This window comes from Ascaphus truei, chromosome 12, assembly GCF_040206685.1.
Source record: "Ascaphus truei isolate aAscTru1 chromosome 12, aAscTru1.hap1, whole genome shotgun sequence".
Lineage (NCBI taxonomy): Eukaryota > Metazoa > Chordata > Amphibia > Anura > Ascaphidae > Ascaphus > Ascaphus truei.
Window position 1 is genome coordinate 15,886,080 of NC_134494.1, and position 13,805 is coordinate 15,899,884.

A 13,805-nucleotide genomic window follows, 5' to 3' on the forward strand; every position below is an offset into this window, starting at 1 on the left:
ATACCTTATAGAGTTTGGTTAAATCTTTCCACCAATCCGTCAGTCGGTGGATGGTAGACCGATGTCCGAACAGACGACCTCTAGTAATTTTAAGACATCCTGCATCAGTTTAGCCATAACATTTGTACCTTGGTCTGTCAACATAACCTGTGGAAGTCCAACCCGTGAGAACAGCTCCAACAATTTGTTGGCTACTTGCTTCGCCGTTGCTGTCCTCAGGGGGAACGCCTCAGGATATCTTGTTGCATAGTTGACTATTACGAGAATAAACCTGTATCCTTTCGCAGAAGGCTCCAGCGGTCCTACCAAATCTACACCAATCCTCTCAAAGGGAACAGACACCAAGGGTAGAGAAACCAAGGGGGCTGGTTTTTGTCCCTTCGGACTAGTTAGCTGGCACTCAGGACATGCCGCACATAACTTAGCAATGTCACTATGCATCCCTGGCCAATAGAAGCGGAACGAAATACAGTCCAAGGTTTTATCTCTACCCAGGTGACCACCCCAAGGGACAGTATGGGCTAGGGTAAAGACAGTTTAAACAAACGCCTTGGGAACCAATATCTGTCTGGTGACCTTCCCTGTTTGTGTCTGCCTATTCACCCTATACAGGATATCATTTGATCATTCAAAATGGGGGAATACTATCACCCCCTGTGCATTTAAAATCTGCTCATCAATTTTCACCAACTTGTCATACTGTCTAGCAAGGACTGGGTCTTCCCTTTGCTTCTGGCGAAAGTCAGGGAGGTACAGGTCTGGTAAATCTCCAGGGCCCATATCCCCCTCCCTCTGGCCATCCCCAGCCATCACTTGTGACCTCTGACTACTAGAATGGTCACCTTGAGACCCAGATTTCTGCAAGCAGTCCTGTTTGTCAGAGCGTCTTTGCTTCCGAGTTTTTTGAACCCGGTGTCTACTGGGAAAAAGGTCTGCCGAGAAGGGGGAACAGTTTGCCAGGGTTCTCCTGAGCCATAGAATGAGGCTCCTCGTGAGAGACTGGAGCCATTAGGTCCGAAAAGAAAGGCCAGTCCCGGCCGAGCACAACGGGGGCAGGGAGCCAAGGAGCTACTCCTACTTCAAGGTAGGCCTCCTGACCTTTTACCTGTAGCCGGATTTTGGCCGTCAAATACCGTTTTACATCGCCGTGTATACATTCTATACTCCATGGGGAGTCACAAGAACACACGTTAGGCGGTAACAGTTCCTGTAAGACCAGAGTTTTCCCCGAGCCCGAATCTACAAGGAACAATCCATCTGTGGCAGTCCAGGCGGAACATGGAGAGGGTTCCCTCGCAGGAGGGGGCCGTGGATAGCGCTCCGCTGGACCAGATACTGGATACCAGGCATCTGGTGGGTCTTGTGGGCGACGTCCTCGGAAGTTCCTCTCATTTTGCGACGAGCCGACATCAGGAAGGAGATGAGGGTCTCGGCGGGACCAGCATTTGGACTCCGCCCTTGCTGGAGCGACTGCTCCTTCCGCTGGACTTGGCGGTTGCACGTGGACGGGCCGTAGGTTCCCCGTTGATCCGACCTCCCTCTTTGGGCGTCCGCAGGTGCCGGTGGAGTCGGATCCGTCGGATCCTGGACACTCGCCTGTACCTCAGCCCCAAGGAAGTTCTCCACGAGTCGGACCGCCAAGGTTAGGGTTTCAGCTGTGTGACGTTTTACCCACGAGCGTGCGGAGGGGGGTATTATTTGTAGGAATTGTTCCAAAACCACCTGCTCAAGAATTGCCTCCTTAGTGCACTCCTCGGGGTGTATCCAGCACGTACACCAGTCCAATAACTGCTGAGCGAGGACCCGGGGTCTCATCTTAGCGGTGTACTTCATGTTCCGGAACTGCTGCCGGTAGGTCTCTGGGGTTAGACCTAAGCGATCCAGTATGGCGGCTTTCACTTGTCGGTAGTCCATTGCCTGATCTGCAGGGAGGCCCTGATATGAGGCCTAGGCTTCTCCTATGAGGAGCGGGGCCAAAGCAGTTGCCCAGCGATCTGTAGCCCAGCCCTGAGCTTCGGCAACCCTTTCAAATGTCAGTAAAAAAGCCTCTGAATCCTCGTTCGGAGCCATTTTCCTCAGGAGTATCGGGGGTTTGTTTGCAAGTTCTCGACTGGCAGACCCCTGGAATTGGGTCAGCAGCTTGGCAATCCGCTCATCCTGTGCTGCCTGTAGTCTTTCATCCCTCTCTGCTTGTAGTTGGGCCTGCTCCTGCATTAACTGTCCCTGCTATCTGGTCTGCTCGCACAGAAACTCTTTAAAAAATGCTTCCATTTTTCTCATTCTTGTGTGTGTGTGTGTGGCCCTTTAACTGCAGGGGCCTTTCAAAATCCCGTCACTTCTGACACCATATGTTGCAGGGTACATGCAACTACACACGTGGGGTTTTCTTGATAAGGCTTATTTATTTAGCCTTAAATTATACAGCACACAAAACAAATATAGCTTTTCTTCAGTAGACAAAACAAAATTCCTTGTCTTCAGCATGGCAAACAAAATAGCTTCTCTTCAGCATCGTAAACACAACAGTCCATAAAACATGTACTTTTCAAAACAGACCTTAAATCAAGCTGTTCTCCAGAGTTTCAGGGTAATTCCCTGCTTCAGACAGCATACAAAAAGACAGACCTTCTAGCAGTAATCTCTTCAGTAACTCACTCCTGTCTCCTCACCAGCTAGGCATGTGTGCACATCCTGGGGTTTTTAACACACCTTGATTAGGCAGCTGGGATTCAACTAATTGCCATGAGCTTCCCAGCTGAAGTTAACCTCATCACTGCTGCACTGCAGACTAAACATATGTCTGCCAGGCATATAGCTGGTGGCTTTTATTTACCCTGTCACAGGCTTCCTTAGAATTTCACTTAGGGTTCCTTAACCACGGAGAGGAGAACTCAGATGAGACCCCCAATGTGACACGCGACATGGAAGCGAAGACAGAGACCGGTAGATCAAAACAGTTACTGAGTGTGAGAGTCTCAGTCTGCACAAACTCTCCTACTGCCTTTTATTGTCTTGCAAAGTATGAATTTTATCCCTACTGTATATGTATAGGATTTTTTAATTTTTTTTTAAACAAGCAGTTTTATGCTATGTCTATTTCCCACCTTTGTTTCACCCCCATGAGACTTCCCTGAGACGGAGATATAATATCTACATCGAAAGCGGCTCAAGATCCTGGAGTAGCTGAACTGGATAAAGATATACTCAAGACTTCATCAGGATTTCTGATTACAGCAAAGCCCAAGCCCCTGCACTGTTCCTGGTCCATCATTTTGGATAAAGGCTCCATAATCCTCATCTAAGTGTAAGTGCATTACCAAGCACCCATCACATTCTTTACACAGACATACAGCTCAACCCAGGGTGCTGGGACCCGGTGTCAGGTCATTTCCATTCTGTTCTGCTCTCTCGGTCCTCCTCTTGGAGAACGGCAGGAGCAGAGCAGCAGAAGAGATATCTGCAGACGGCAGCGGAGGGTGAGGAGGACCATGACGACATCCTGGTGGCGGTGGGAGCAGGAGTAGACATCCTTCAGGCGGTGGTAGCAGAGGACGTCATTCTTCAGCCGATGGCAGCAGAAGATGACATCCTTCACAGCCGGTGCCGGTGGGAGCAGAGGAACATGTGACATGAACGTTACTATTGGACAGCCGGGGAGGAGCTGCGTCGGAAGTCACGCTCCTCCCCTTGTCAATCCACTGCTGGATGAAGCCTCCCCAATGATCCTGCAAGTTAGTGCTGTTAAAAACTGGTACAGCTCAATCCCGTTATAACGCGGTTTGAGCATGGACCCCGAATTAAAAAAAAAAAAAAAAAAACTGCATACACTCACTGCACACTGCACACACTCACTGCACAATGCACACACTCACTGCACACTGCACACAGTCACTGCACACTGCACACAGTCACTGCACACTGCATACAGTCACAGCACCAGCACACTGCACTTTTTTTTTGCACATTGCATATACTGCATATACTGCATTACTCTCACTGCACACTGCATACACTCAATGCACACTGCATACACTCACTGCACACACACACTACACACTGCATACACTCACTGCACACACTCACTGCACACTGCACACACTCACTGCACACACTCACAGCACACTGCACACACTCATAGCACACTGCACACACTCACAGCACACTGCATACACTCACAGCACCAGCACACTGCACACATTCACTGCACACACTCGCAGCACACTGCATACACTCGCAGCACACTGCATACACTCGCAGCACACTGCATACACTCGCAGCACACTGCATACACTTGAAGCACACACCTCACAGCCCCCTCCCTCCCCTCTCCCTACCTTTGGTGTCAGCTGCTGAGATCGGAGCAGGGCTGGCGGGGTGAGGGGGATCGGAGCGGGGCTGGCATCGGAGCGGGGCTGGCATCGGAGCAGGGGGGCTGGCATCGGAGCAGGGGGGCTGGCATCGGAGCGGGGGGGCTGGCATCGGAGCGGGGGGGCTGGCATCGGAGCGGGGGGGCTGGCATCGGAGCGGGGGGGCTGGCATCGGAGCGGGGCTGGCATCGGAGCGGGGCTGGCATCGGAGCGGGGCTGGCGGGGTGGTGATTGGAGCGGGGCGAGCGGGGTGGTGATTGGAGCGGGGCGAGCGGGGCTGTGATTGGAGCGGGGCTGGCGGGAAGGGGGGATCGGAGCGGGGCTGGGGGTGGGATTGGGGCTTGGGGGGGGATCGGGGCTGGGGGGGGAAGTGAGGCTGCTTATTGAAGCGCATGGGCAGTTACGGTGGCTGCTGAGGGGAGTTACGGTGGCTGCTGAGGGGAGTTACGGTGGCTGCTTGGGGACATGTAGGGCTGCCGGTGCCTGACTCCACCTCTTCCTCCCTCCTCTCTTCTCCCCCCTCACCCCAAAAGGGCACACGTCGGCCATTTTTTTTAAAAATTAGCGCAACCCCGGTAATAGCGCGGCCGGATCGGGTGGCCCCCGAGGACCGCGCTATAACGGGGTTGAGCTGTATATACCAGTGAAGATACTTACATGTATGCAAGTAAAGTGAAAAGTGAATTACAGGGACCTTACTTTGAGATTATACTGGTATATACCAGTTTTTAACTGCAATAAGTTACATAAACATACACTTACTTTATTAACCCCTTCAGGGTATATTTCACAGTACCTTTGTATGCATTTAACACAGGGACCTGCTATTGAGACTTACCTTGACGTTGGTTAGCAGGCTTAACATTAAAAAAAAATTGTGAGAGGAAGAATACATTCTATACTGAGAAAACCCCTACTTTGATTATTTATTGACAAACCTTTAGAAACATGACATTGGACTGACGTCTAACTCCTACTTATTGGGAGCTGGCTGTTCCTGGGGGTGAGAGATTCAACACAGCTGGCATTTGATTTATAATTACATTGTGGATCCAGAGAAGTCCAACTGTGGTGTGGCTACTACAAGGTCCCTACGATGTCGTAACTGATCTAAGTAGTGGAGGATCATTTGAAGACAACGTATTTTTCGGTCTGCATCGTGGGATCAGGAGGAATTGTTAAATATGTTTTTTTTTTTAAATGTCCAAGGTAGGTAGTTGACCAAGGATCGCCACTTAGATTTGCCGCCAATCAGGATCGAATTGAGGGATGTTGTTTTGCTGAGTTTGCCATTATGATGTATGACCTGGTTGTGAGTCATGGCGGGACATTACCATGGAAAACGGTTGCTGATATTACAGCAGATGGTGTGGTGTCTGCTATGACTTCAACTCAGAAGTGGAAGGTGGGAAACATTGGATAGGTAGAGGTATCCAATTGTTGTTAGTGGAGACTCTTCAGAAGAGAGACCACAATAGAAAACGTTACATTAAATGTGAAGGTACGAAGATAGCGAATGGGGTTTTCATGGCTTCTAACAAATCATCAAAGCAGTAGGAACGAGTTGCCACTTTGCACATTCCAAATCTGTGTGTCAAGGAACACGAGGAAAGAAATGATGAGTGGGATAAATTGTGGGTTGATGCTGAACCAGAGAGAGATTGATGTTGAATCGCAGGGCACCGCTCTCTGTCCTGTTATGCTCACAGCAGCACCACCAAACACAGTGCCATATTTCCCGTTAGGCCGGGGCCTAGGGCAGCCAAATTTGTTTTTGCCGCACTTTCGGGCCTATCGGACCTAATGGGAAGGCGCTTGCCTGTGTCGGCCGCCTCCTTTCTGCTCCTTTGTAATCCCAGCGTCAAATGACGTCGCGAACACGGCGTCACATTTCCATGGCGACGTGCCGCCACCGACATCACGTTCGAGACGTCTGCGGCATAATTTGACGCTGGGATTCCAAAGTTATGCCCGGAGCAGCACCAAATGCTCCTTCTGAATTGGATCCGCACATCTGTGCGGTTCACAGGTGAATCGCAATTTAACCCCCTTTGTGCCCGTTGCAAAGATGTTCCCTGATAGACTTGTGAAAACAGATGAAATGACACGAGAGGTATAGAAATATGCTGAAGCATCGAAAGAGAGAGAGAGATGATTCACACGCTGAGTTACGTGAGCAAGGGCCTCAGGCGCCGCATGTTGATGGAAGGTATGGGAATAGTGACGTGCTAGTGAAACAAGTATGTGTCCGGAGACAAAGGTCGTGCGGTGGAGATGCTGAATGCTGAATGGATTTCTAAATAAAACGTAAGAACGAGTTACTTGAGGGAAGCGTTAAGGAACTGGAGAATCAATTGAAGCGACATGGAGTGCGTCCTCCTTATTCTGAATAAAGATGATCTTGGAACCTTTAGTTCCCTTCTGCTTCAGTGGTATGTTCCTTATGAACAGCCTACAATAATAATGGGGGAGAAATTGGATAGAATTCAAAAGAAGTTGTTTTAAATGATTTTCTTAGAGACATTTTTGCATTTATTAACGCGCCCTAAAAATGTTGAGTTATTAACTTCATAAGACTTTTTTTATTTAGAGAAAATACAAAATAACAATACAAAAGTACTAAAACAAGCGCTAGACCTAAAATTAAACAGTGCAGTGCACAAAGCTAAGCAGCCTGGTAATCTACTAGGGTAGGGGGGCGCAAACTTTTTCCCCTGCGCCCCCCTGACGGCTGTCCCCTCGCTCCCGCGCCCCCCCCAACCCCAACTTACCCGCGCTCCGGCATAATGACGTCACGTTGCCATAGCAACGTGACGTCACATGACCTCGCAGCGTCATTTTGACGCCGCGTTGCTATGGCGCCGCAGGGAGGAAGCCGCCGGAGCCACGGTAAGTTAGGTTTACAGAGGCCCTGCAGCTCCCCCGGCACTTAATTTAAGTGCCTTCGGGAAGCGCGCGGGGCCTCTGTAAGCCCCGCGCCCCCTGTCGGCAGTGTCGCGCCCCCCCTGGGGGTCGCGCCCCACAGTTTGCGCACCGCTGTACTAGGGAATATCTCAAAATAAACCCCAAACAACAATATAAAAATACAAATATAGAATCAGAACCTGGCGCGTGTGTATAAAGATAATCAATGTGTATAGTCCAATAAAGGATATGTGATAATGTGAGTGAAGTCCTTATTCTTGCAAACTTGAGTGGTTAGCCGAAGAGAAATGGACTCAAATACACAGTTCACAGGGCAAACAGTCCTCTTCACAGTGTGATGCTTCCCTGTAGATTTGAGACATGAAGCAGGGAAAAAAACATTGCGCAGTATTGTTTTACAACCAAATGCCCCCTTATTCTTTAAACTCAATAGATTGCCTACTTACTAGAAGTAGGCAGGTCGCATACAGGGGAGAGAAACTGTGTTTGGATTCTTCCGAGTATAAGCAGCTTTGGGTATAGCACGAACCCCTCGTGGTGTCCTCAGCTTCAGTGGATGTAGGAAGGGTCTCCCTCTCAGGAAAAGATGTCTCCTGGGCCTGTCTTCGGATTCCTGTATCTTATTCTCCAGTGAGGGATGAAAGAAGAACAGAGGATTGCGCAATAATAAAACTTTAATGACGCCTCCAAACCTAAAACAATAAAATACTCACAAAGGAACGTGAGTCTAAAATCAAAATAGAAGTGCCCGACCCAGCACACCCAGCAGCCGTGTTCAGTCACTGAATGTCCTTCCCGGTATCGCATGTACCTCGCGTGGTTCCGGCGGTTTAGGATGACGTCACCGTCTCCGTTCTTGACTGGCAGCTGAATGAGTGTCTAGGGCAGTACCTCGTTAGGCTCCTCCCTACGCGTTTCGTGACGGGGAACGAACGCTTCAGCATTGAATATCACGAACAATTGTTCTTTTCTTTTAGTTTCGGATATCCAGCAAATGTAAGAATAATAAGGGTTAAGAAAAAAAAAAACCCCTGTGGGAATTACATCTTAAACTCATTAATGTATAAAGAAAATGTTTGCAATTTGGCAGTTGTAAAAAGATTACGCTTGTGTCCAACTGGACAATACAGCGTATGAAATAACTGTTAGGGGGACAGGAGATTATTTTAAGATCACATCACAATCCCCTTTTGCTGCTAAGTAAATAAAACGGGACTCAGGGCTAGTGTTTCTGAACCGGGGTTCCCTGGGCACCCCTGAAGGCTTCCCTGTAATTTTCAGGTCATTTGAAAACTGTGGAAAGGTGTAGATCATCGGGAAGCGCAAACATGTGAAAACAGAAAAATATTCTGATGGTGCAATATTGTTAAAACAACAAATGTGATGGTAGTGGTATCAAGTGGATATGTAGAATAGCTATCTTAGACAAGCTGCTATGCAGATGGATTCACAGCTACATCTCTAAACCACAGTTCACTGGAGTGTACATCTCCATTGGGATTGTTATTCACCGCAGTGCTAGCGGATCATCCTCTAAAGATACCATTACGTGTTTACTGCCCATCTCACGTTTGTGAGTATTCTACTTATCCACTTGATACCACTATCTTCACATTTGTTGTTTTAACAATATTGCACCATCAGAATATTTTTCTGTTTTCACATGTTTGTGCTTCCCGATGATCTACACCTTTCCACTTGCCACGAGGATTGAGAGAGCAATCCCACACTGGGTCACAGCAGCATTCATCACATGTGTTTGTATAAAGTATCACTGTTGTTTATTTTACACGAATGATTTTTCACATATTGATAATTTTAGAGCGCCACTATTGATAAGTCTGTTTTCTCATTTGAAAACTGTACCAAATACAGAAGAACATACAATGAAGCTGATGCTTTTAGAGAGGGTTGGGGTTCCTTACAATGCATCTGATCTCAGACACGCTATTAGAGAGGGTTGGGGTTCCTCTTAATTTCACAAAATAATTATAGGGTTCCTTAACCAAAAAAAAAGGTTGAAAAACACTGCTCTGGGCAATGTCTGAAATTGAGTTTGTGAGATGGGTGGTTATTCTGCTTTAAGACCATATCACTGTGAAACTGTTAAAAGAACCCCACATTTCAGTGCTAAGATTGTTGATTTCCGATAAAGCCCACAGTGCAGCCTGTGAAACATCCACTTGTGGGAAGTGTGGGAGGATCGGCTCAGTGAGTAACGACACTGACTGGCACTGAGTTTGAAGCAGGGGAACCTGGTTCAATTCCTGCGGTTGGCTCCTTGTGACCTTGGGCAAGTCACTTTATCTCCCTGTGCCTCAAGCACCAAAAACATAGATTGTAAACTCAATTGGGTAGGAAATGTCAAAGAATGTTCAGTCCGTGCTCTTGCTTCCTAAGAATGTGGAAAATTAATTCCTCTCTGTCCTCTCTGTCCTCTTGCAGCTCCTGTTGTTCGAGGTGTCTTCCCCCACCTCAAAGATGGATCCCAGCGGAGAACTCCGTCGGCAGAGCCAGCAACCAAGACTAAGAGAGAACACAGGAGCGCACCAAGGTAAGAGTAGTATATTGTAAAACAGAAAATAAAAAGTAGTCACTTACATATAGTAAAACTTTAATATTAATATGTCCCGATCTAAACGATGTCCTTCTCAGTCAGGCACCACTTGAGAGGGTGTGCAGGGGCGATATTCAAAACCCTCCAGATAGCAGTCCCGCCCGCTGGGGCTGTCTCTGTAGTACTGGTCGCATTAAGCCTCCACGAGTGTAAGCGTGGTTTGGGGCAAAGTGCGCATGTGTGGGAATGAAGCCCCCTTTAGCCATCTATGGATGCCTGTCCGTTTGGGTACTCGCGATCGGAAAAGAAACACTTGTGTGTATGCCAGCTACCAAGGTGAGTAGAAGCTGGTTACATTTGTCTATAAAACTCGTATGTGCTGCATACAGTGCACTGTGCTTGTGAAGCTCTTTAAGTCACATTGGGGAAAAAAAGCTCTATGAAAAAAAGTAATTATTATTTTTACACCAAGAAATCTCACAATTGTCTGAGATAGAGACTCAGGAAGGAGCCGCATGGTGGCTCAGAGTGAGAGAGGATGACACGGGTGTGTGGGAATGCAAACACAAGACATCACACGCTGTTATTAGGTTAAATATCTTCATCAGAACTGATCCTCCGTACTATGAAGTACATGCAAAGGATTCCCCTTTTCAGATAGTACAGTAGCTCCTATGCAAATTAAAGTGAATTCTCCAGTGCCTGGAGCCAGGAACGTGAAATATAAATTGGTTACATGGGTTACTACGCCTGCAGAATGGTTGGTTACGTCCAAATATTACAATTGCACCACATGACCGCATTTCAAATGCAAATTATTTGCAAGGTTGTTTCACTGTTGGCATGCCCACGTACAGAGAGGAGCCATTGTGGGCGTAGGTGTGATGAATTCAACAGATACTGAAAGACAACTAATAAGTGTGAGCTGTTCCTGTAAATGAAAGGGCTTGGTGCACAAACCATTCTATTATTAGATATAATACTAATAATAATAATTATTGTTATTATTAGATTGTAAGCTGTTCGAGGCAGGGACTCCATTTCCTAAATGTAATTTTTCTGTCTGAAGCACTTCTTTCTTCGTGTTATTTGTATTATTTATTGTTTATAGTGTATGATTGTCACGCGTATTGCTGCTGTGAAGCGCGATGTACATTAATGGCGCTATATAAATAAAGATATACATACATACATACATTAGTGTATCAATGTGTGTATGTCTTTTACATTAGCTCACATTAATTATTTAAACATTAAATATTTATTTTTGTCTTTTGATATTTCATGGTCTAGGACAGGAGTGTGCAAAGTTTGTGAGCGGCGCCCCGCTGCCTGGCAGCCCCCAGCGTTCGCGCCCCCCTCTGCTAGGACCCGGCATCAAATGACGCCGCGGGTCATGTGACCCCACAACGTCATTTGACGCGCGTGGCCATGGCGGTGTGCCACAGAAGAGCCGGCTGACAGCAGGTAAGAGATGTTACAGAGGTCTCACGCCTCCCCCGTTATTTAATTTAAATGCCTTGGGGAAGGGCGCGGGGCCTCTGTAACCGCCCCCCCCCCCCCTAGAAAATCTTGCGCCCCCTAGTTTGCGCACCCCAGGTCTAGGTTTACCACAGGTTTAAATTCTTCTGTATTTCAATTTGGGAATCACAGGACATTTGAGGGATTGGTTAATTCATTTGAATGCTACTATATACAGTGCTAAAATGTGCTCAATGAATCTTCTGTCCGCCAAAAGAAAAGCAGGGTGTGGTGGTGTGGCCTGTATGAATGATACTTTTTTTAATCACCAGAAGAGGTAGTGTAAGGTAACTCAATGATAAAGAGTTAATGAATTCATACATCCAATGTGACAAAATATATAGTAAATAGTATAACATATAACGGCATAACCAAATTTGCAGGTCCTAACACTGAACTGTGAAACTTCTCTCTTTACCTCTGTTGGAGGGAGAATGACCGCAGTGAGTCTGTCCATACAGCAAAATGACAAAACCTTGCCTACTTTAAAAAGTAAGGAGGGGCGAGCTTAAACCCTGGGAGGAGGGGACACTAACCTCCAAACAACTGATACCAGTTTAAAATTGAAATTAACAAACACACAACCCTAGCAAGCTCTAACCCCAAACCCACCACTATAAATATATACACATGTATATATATATATATATATGTGTGTGTATATATATAATGTCTGTATATGTGAGGAGTGCTACTGGGCGTGGCCAAATGTATAGAAGAGGTAGTGTAAGGTAACTCAATGATAAAGAGTTAATGAATTCATACATCCAATGTGACAAAATATATAGTAAATAGTATAACATATAACGGCATAACCAAATTTGCAGGTCCTAACACTGAACTGTGAAACTTCTCTCTTTACCTCTGTTGGAGGGAGAATGACCGCAGTGAGTCTGTCCATACAGCAAAATGACAAAACCTTGCCTACTTTAAAAAGTAAGGAGGGGCGAGCTTAAACCCTGGGAGGAGGGGACACTAACCTCCAAACAACTGATACCAGTTTAAAATTGAAATTAACAAACACACAACCCTAGCAAGCTCTAACCCCAAACCCACCACTATATATATATATATATACATGTATATATAGATATGCGTATATATATATATATATATGTGTGTGTATATATATATAATGTCTGTATATGTGAGGAGTGCTACTGGGCGTGGCCAAATGTATAGAAGAGGTAGTGTAAGGTAACTCAAGTATAAAGAGTTAATGAATTCACGGAGTGTCTGTCTGATGACTGTGTAAACTAAGGCTGTGTATGTCGCTCCTTAGCACGCCAGACGGGACTATTTGGGCTAATTATACTACCTGTGTAAGCGCGTGCGTGACGGACCGCATAGACTCGCGCGAGGCGTGGCAGAGGCGTCACAAAGCTGGTTCGCCCACATTGACTGAAAAATTTGGTCGCGCTATTGCGCTTTGTCGTGTGTCCGCGCACACTAGGGGCGGCCTCATAGTCGTTATGCAATTTGTGCTTGTCGCGTGCGCGCCATCAGTATCGCGTGGACTATAAACAGCCTTACAAATGAATGAGGATTCGAAATCATTGGGGTATCTGGGTTACAAAATGCTTTCTAACCCATCAGGGTGTTTGGCTTCAGAGGTTTATAAAGGGTAACCTAACACAATGGACTGAGTATGGACACAGTGGTTGAATTGTATTGAAATGGAAGTATGTATATAATGTGGTTCGTTATTGTAACTTTGAGTCGGTTTTATTTAAGGCAGTTTTTTTCCGCTGGCTTTCTTTGGAGCTGTGCATATCAGCGAATTGGTGTTGAGAAATAAGTATGGTCAGGGTGGTATAACAATATGAGGTTAAACCAAGCAAAGGCAGCGGCGGGTTTCCAGGTGTCTCCTACCCCGACCTGCTGCCCTCTGTCTTCCTCGAAATTGCAGAGTCAAATGACACTGCAGACGTCACACCCGGCCATGGCAACAAGACGTCATGACACCGCGATGGCAGGTTGCCAAGGCAACGCGCTGTGTGACGTCACAGCGTCGTTTGATGCTGCAGAAAGAAGGCAGAGGCAGCAGGAAAGCAGGGGCAGCAGCTAAGGAACTTCCCATGAGGCCCGATAGGCCAGAGAGCGCGGCCTCAATGGGGGGCGGAACTTTTTGCCAGCCCAAAATGTTGCCGCCGTAAGTCCGGGCCTAATGGGAACTTTGAAACTGAGCAGAGGTGAGTTTTGTATCCGTTGGTCTAGGATTCTGGGTTATATTGTATTCTATCCAGTGCTCTCCCATCTTTCAGGTTAAACACTTGATGGATTATCTTGGGCTGAGGCTCGCGTTGGGACAGGTGCGGTTCGGGCATGAAACTGGTTTTGCAGTTTTAAGGTTCCAATTTCTTTCAGGTTTTGAGGCATGTCTGGCCAGGCTTGGCCTGTGTGTTAATGGTTATGATTGTCATTGTTTCCTCCAA

General features: G+C 46.9%; 1 long non-coding RNA gene across 1 annotated transcript in view; it reads left to right on the plus strand.

Moving 5' to 3' along the window:
- Window positions 1-13,805, plus strand: part of LOC142463923 (uncharacterized) — an 80,891-nt gene that overhangs the window by 58,127 nt on the left and 8,959 nt on the right. The window contains exon 3 of the long non-coding RNA XR_012787542.1: window positions 9,738-9,846. This is a non-coding gene — a long non-coding RNA (uncharacterized LOC142463923). The remainder of the gene's footprint in view (window positions 1-9,737; window positions 9,847-13,805) is intronic.